Source organism: Castanea sativa, chromosome 6 (assembly GCF_040712315.1).
Source record: "Castanea sativa cultivar Marrone di Chiusa Pesio chromosome 6, ASM4071231v1".
Lineage (NCBI taxonomy): Eukaryota > Viridiplantae > Streptophyta > Magnoliopsida > Fagales > Fagaceae > Castanea > Castanea sativa.
The window spans coordinates 39,185,279-39,192,444 of NC_134018.1; the positions used below are offsets into that span (position 1 = coordinate 39,185,279).

At 35.5% G+C, this 7,166-nt stretch overlaps 1 pseudogene; it reads right to left on the minus strand.

Annotated features, from left to right (window-relative positions):
- Positions 1-2,690: 2,690 nt before the first annotated feature.
- Positions 2,691-7,166, minus strand: LOC142639919 (putative disease resistance protein RGA1; annotated as a pseudogene).

Below are 7,166 nucleotides of genomic sequence, written 5' to 3' on the forward strand. Positions count from 1 at the left end.
ACAATAGCCTTCGGATCTGAAGACAATTCTCCATCCACTATAAGCCTATCTATTGAGTTAAATATCCTATGAGAATTAGCTATACAATGAAAGAATTTGGTATTTTTGTCTCCTTCTCTAATACAAAGGACTCTAGACTTCTGTCTCCAATAGATCTCCTCCATCAAAGTAACTTTTTCTAATTTACCTCGAACTCTCTCCAATTCCAACCTTTCCTCTTCAACTAAAACTTGACTTTCCTCAGTCAGCTCTAAATCACTAAGATCTTTCCACAAATTTCTCACCCGCTCTTCGACATTTCCAAAAACCTCCACATTCCATGTTTTCAAATCAATTTTCAAGAGTTTCAGTTTATTGGCCAAAATAAAACTTGGAGCTCCCAGGACATTATAAGATTCCCACCAAGATCGCACCCTCTCCATGAAACCCTCATCTTTAAGCCACATATTCTCAAATCTAAACGGCCTCCGACCTCTTTGAAAGGAACCACCCACAAGGACAATCGGGAAGAGGTCAGATAAAAGCCTAGGCAAGCCTCGTTGAGAGACAGAAGGGAACTTATCCTCCCAATCTGCAGAAAACAAAAATCTGTCCAGCCTAGCCTTCGAAGCAACTTCACGAGAATTAGACCAAGTGAAAGATCCCCCTTGTAGCAGAATATCAATGAGGCCTTGCTCAGAAAAGAAAATGGAAAACTCCCGCATAGCAGCAGTAAAAGAGGAAGAACCAGAGCGCTTAGAAGGGAATCTTTCCACATTAAAATCACCACCCAAACACCAAGGAACATTCCACCAACTGCACAAACCGAATAATTCCTCCCATAAGAACCTTCTGGCTCTCGAAGAATTAGGACCATAAACCCCAGTAAAAGCCCAGACAAACTGATCAGACACGCTTGTAAATTTACAAGAAACCGAAAAATGCCCCACTACTTCCTCTACTTTGTTCACAACCCGAGTATCCCACATCAAAAGCACCCCTCCTGAAGCTCCATAAGAGCCTAGAAAAGACCAATCAACATGCTGGCCACCCCACAAGCTGCGAATCACAGCTCTAGTTATCAGCTCCATTTTAGTTTCTTGAAGACAAATAACATCTGGCCCCCATTTCCTAACCAGGTTTCGAACCCGAACCCGTTTATCCTGATCATTCAACCCTCTAACATTCCAAGAAATAATCTTCAAATTCATTGATGAACCACCACAGCCCGTTCCTTACATGCATTCCTTGATTTAGTTTAACCAATCTCTAGATTCATAGAGGTCAATAAATTTTTTAACTCCCACTGACCTTTCTGCCCTGATTTGCCCTGCTTCATATGATCATCTACTGCCTGAAGCTTTTTATTCTTTTTCTAGGCCTCTAAAGCTAACAACAATCCCGTAATTTGCTCCTTAAAACCGTCCAAAGAAGTGCCCATTGATTTTCTAAAGGCCTTAATCCAATTGGTTACCCATTGTGATAAATGATTGCTATCAACCATCTCCTGACACCCAACCCCTTTCTCAGAATTGTACTCCAACTCCAAGGGAACTTTCGTGGCCAAGGGAACCACAACTAAAGGCTTGCCACTCATCTCCGAATTCATCGACCTCTCATCAAAATATTTTAAACTAAATGACAAAACTCAACCTACTGAAATTGTATTAATTATTGACCCACACAACGACACTCATCCATACATAAATAATACACTAAGTGTCTACTTAACCAATCAAATGCTTGAACAATCACTAGCTTTACTATTTTTTTTTTCTAGAATCTTTAACTTTATAACTAGAAAAATATTATAACATGATAACAATACGCATACATTGAACAAATCATCTTTATTTCATAATTATTAAATTATATAAAGTTATATTATATTTATAGAGTGCATGCACACATCTACACACATCACAATTCACACAAATAACAATATAATAAAAATAAAAATAATGTGTACAATTAGCATCAGACACACACTCACACAATTCACTTTTTCTCTTTTTCTTTTGCTTTTATCCATTTCTTACATTCTCATTTTTTTCCCACCTTTTTTTTCTCATTTGTTTTGGATCTTTTTGGCTTGTGGTCTTTATAATATATATATATATATATATATATATATATATATAAATTGAAGCATCCATAAAAAAAAATTTAATTAAAAAAACGTATTACCTTTTGTTTTATTTAATAGGGAAAAAATGTAAATTTATATCAACTTCATTTTTCATCTCTCCATTTTCCATCCTCCAAACATAACATATATGAGAGAAAATTAAATCTCTTCTATCCTTACAATTTTCTATCACTTCCTCATTTTTCTATTCTAACTTTTCAACCCTTCCAATCAATCTAACCCCTAGTAGAGTATAGAAAAGAGCACTTGTATAATTACTCTATAATATAGTCTATAAGTATCTCCACCAATTAAGAGCACTTATACAGATTAAGCAATTTATCAAATCAAGAATATCTCCATTAGTCCATTAATACTTCCAATTTCAACATCTAATTAACATAACAAGAATTCCGACTTTGACCAAATTAATGTACGGTGGACATATAATGCATATTTATATGTATTAATGTATATATTGATTTGCAATGATCACACTACCAGAAATAGAATAATATTTTATAAATGTTAAACTCTTGGAAGAAAGAGCAAATAAAAGAGAGGGAGAGGGATTACTCCATACCTAATTATCAGCTTTTTTAATCCACTTGTCGTCAAGATAAATATCTGAGGCATGAGCAATCTTGTGCCAGCCTTCTCCAATTCCCGGTTGGCATCTTCTAATTAATTTGGGACATTTTGCAATTACGAAAGATCTTAGAGCTGGGAGGCAAAGCTTCCCCTTCGATAGAGAAGACAATTTGGGGCAATTCATAATTGTAAGTCGTCTAAGCGATTCGAGATTCACCAACCACTCTGGCAATGCTGTCAAGTTAGGACAACTCTAAATAAAAATGATTTGTAAAGATTTTGCAGAGCGTTTAATCCAATCGAGCATAGCCACCAACTTAGGTAATTTGACAAAGCCTAATAATCGAAGGCTCGTTGGGAAATCATCTTCATTGTCTTCCATTTCAGTCAGATCAAGCTTTTCACAATTCTCAATAATCAAAGCCTCTAACATGGTAAGGAATTTTAGGGTGGGAAGCAAAGAGATCAGACCCCTACAATTGTTAATATAAAACACCTGAAGGCTTGTACAGACTTGCATCGTTTCAACTAAAGATTCTAGATTGCCACAATTTGATAATTCCAAAAATCGTAGGGAATCAGGGCACCCAGGTAGAGACTTCTGTTTAAATGTCGTTAAAAACTTTCTGAGTTTGATCAAGTATCTTATATCTTTTGGTAATTCTTCTAATTTTTCACATCCACGGAGATATAAAGTTTGCAAATTTCGAAGCTTGCAAATGGAGTTTGGGAGTTTATGAATTCTACAATTTTTACTCAAATCCAACAGCCTTAAATGCTTCATTGTACCAATGGAGCTGGGTAACACCTCAAAACTTGAGTCACTTAGATCTAGAACTCACAGGTATCTAAATTTTGAGAGACATAAATCAACAAAGGATTTAGTAGGTCCAACTCCTTCCCCCCAAGAAAGAATGGTTCGTAAACTCTTTGATTTTTGTAAACATTTTAAAACATTTTCATTCTGCCAAGTATTGTTAGTATATGACAAATGCCAAACCTTTTTAGAGATGTTTTAGATTTGACAATTAATAATTAAGCACTCACTTTGGGCTGATGACAGTGCTTGGTCATGTGCAAGATCATGTATTTTGAATTCTCGCAAGTAACCAATATCAATATAATCTTCAAGGAAACATCTTGAATAGAGCTCATCTACATATTGGTTGCCAATATCTTCCAGCTCTTGATTTGCATTTGGTGATTGAAGAAACCCATTTGCCATCCAATATGGAATTAAATCAAAAGTATTGTATTCATAATCTTTCGGAAGAAGTGAAAGAAAAGCAAAACATTGTTTCAAGTAAGATGACATCTAATTGTAACTCAATTGCAAGACTGACAAAATATCCCCTTCTTTTCTATTTAATTTCCACATTTCATTATCTCTTACAAATAGCTAATCACGTTCATCAGCTTTGAATATAGTAAGCTTCCTAACGATTTTACTGCCAAGGGAACCCCTTTGCATTTCTTCACAATTGCATCCCCAATTTCCACAATGTTTGTGTGTTGCCTCTCTTTTCCTTCATCAAATGCCCATTTTATAAATAGGGACAGACACTCTTGATGTAAAAGACCTTCCAAGTTGTATGGGGACATGGTGCCCATCATGGAAGTAATTGTTGGGCTGCGTGTAGTCACAAGAATCTTACTTCCATTGGCACCCCCCATCAACAAATTCCTCAACTCAATCCATTTTCCCCTGTCCTCGTTCCATACGTCGTCCAAGACGGGACAAAATTTCTTGCCATCCAAATTATTTCGAAGTAGCATTTGCAACTGCTCTTCATCCAAATCGCTACAATTTTCACTAGTTATTGATTTGATAATTTTAATCAGTAGTTGTTTTAAAACGAATTTGTCAGACACACACACCCAACACTTCAACTCAAAATGCTCTATCACTCTTTTATCATTAAACACCAATTTAGCTAACGCAGTCTTGCCAAGACCTCCAATCCCAACTACAAGAACAACAGAGATGGATTGATCATCACTAGGATCCATTAGATGCTCTACAATATTATCTTTGTCTTGGTCTCTTCCTATCACATCTGAAGCCTGGACAAAGGAGTAACTCATCTCCCTTCCACGCACCACATGCATATCATCCGACCGTGGAGAGAGATGAAACTTAGCCCTATCGGCTGCAACCTCATCTAAACGTGCTCTGATTTCTTTGACTTTGTGAGCCATCTTGGTTCGGAATACAAGTGAATTAGAAGAAGAAAAGAAACGGCGTACCTTCCTGGGGGTGCTCCCCTGCATTTCCACCACTTGCTTGCGCAGCACTTCACACTCGAACTCATCAAGGATATCTTGAGCATCATAAACACTACTTTGAGCTGCCCAAGCCAGACGGTCAGCTCCTGATTATGAAACTGCTAGTCTTTAGCATCTAACAACACAGCTTTGACGTTAGATAGGGTGTTTTCAAACTTATTTAACTTATTTCAATTATTTTTTGCTTTTTTAATGTAAATTTCCTGCTACAAAAGGCAAAATCTTTCCTTATTGCTGCTCTAAAATGAAAGAAATGTAGCTTGTAAATGATGATTGACACTTAGGTCACTTGGAAGCTTCTGACCTATTGCTATTTTAATGTCAAATCATGCCATCTGAATCAATTTGTTCAATAAGATATCCGTGAATTCAATACTTGTTATATTGAACTGCACTAAATCAAAATTGACTAATGCTAGTGAACCCTTTTTTCCCCCTATAGATCAGAGCTAACTGAGACAAAGGAAGAATGCTCAAAGTCAGTTTTTAATGCTAGTGAACCCTTTTTCCCCCCCTATAGATCAGGGCTAATTGAGACAAAGGAAGAATGCTCAAAGTCAGTTTTTAGTCTAGATGGGCTAACTAGCTGGAACTTTTGTTATATTTCTTATATTACTGTGGGGATCTTGGGTAACTGTTTGCAAGCGCAACCTTGAAGAATCAGTTGTATGTAACAAATTTGACAAAGAGAAAAATACTTTTAGTATATTTAGTATTTTCTCATACTTCCCTTTGCATTTAGTAGGGCTCTGGATGCGTCACTGGGTGCTTTGAAGAAATCACAACTGGGTTTAAATTAATTGAGTGACAATTAGGCGTGCATGTGTTTGCATAATCACTATAAATATGGGCTCTACTTGGCTGAGTAATTGTTAAACTGACAGTACTAAATTGATTTACGCAACCTGGTATATCTTGTTTAATGTCCATCTAAAGCTTATTAGTAAATTTTTGTAAAATGATCCAATTCCATGGCTCTGCCAGAGAGTTCTTCTTCAAAGTAACCACCATGTTCTTAATTGGGAGTATTAATTATTATCTTCAGGTCCAGTAGCTCCTGCAGAGCGAACCTTTAAAATGAGAACACCATATGCCGTAGTCATATATATGGTGATAAACAACATCAACCTCGGATCCAATTCTATTAAGATTGGAGGCTTTAGGCCTGGTCTAGAGTTATGTGTGTGTAATAAAAAATTTGGAAAAGTGAATTTTACTAGATCTAATCCTAATAAGTTAAAAAAGAAACAAACATTTAATAAGTTTCAAAAAATAAATAACAGAAGGAAAATTATTTTGGCCACAGGTGGCGCACATCTCTTTTTTATTTTTGCCTTATGCGACGGGCTTTGACGTGCACAACATTGGTGGCTACGTATGCCATTTGCGCCTATTTGGAACGATGTGAAAACAGGGCAAAGCAGGTGCTAACCCAAATTCAAGCAATTTCGTGTCTTGTATGTGTTGTGTGAAAGAGATAAGAATACTCAAAGAAATAACAAATAATTATTTTAACTAAAACCCTAAAAATCATAGCATGCTTGAAATACACAAAAACGATGTAAGTGACGAATGAAGAAAAAATTATTATAGAAAAGAAGCCATGTCACAGTACGAGCAATTGAATGAACTAGCTTTTAGTCCCCATAACTAGCAAAACAAGATTATGAGAATGGTTCATGGATTTGGAAATGCTTACCACTCTATGAGGATGATAAATATGAATCATTATATACTAAATGTCATAAGTTAAAATCCCATTATATAATATATTTATAAAAAAAAAAAGGAATTAAAAGCTTTTGGCATTTACAAGCTCTTATTTTGATTTAAGTTCTAAACTCAATTACGATTTCTATATTCATCATATTCGAATTCGAATTCGGGTCATATATATAAAATTGAATTTGGATTTTAAAAAAAAGCCTCATGGTATCAGTATTTTTCATTAATCACTTAACAATAAAAACTATTTTAAATTTTTGACGCAAACACAATACCAAAAGGTTGAGGACTGAAATGACATATTTGAAATGTTATGGATTGAATTGACACAGTGTAAATGCTAAGGACTAAGAATGTAATTTACCTAAAATTGAATTTGGATTAAAAAATCTTGTCTAATATGAGCCTGGCTTGTTGATAGGCCTAAATTGCTATGTACCTGTAATAGCTTTTGCAT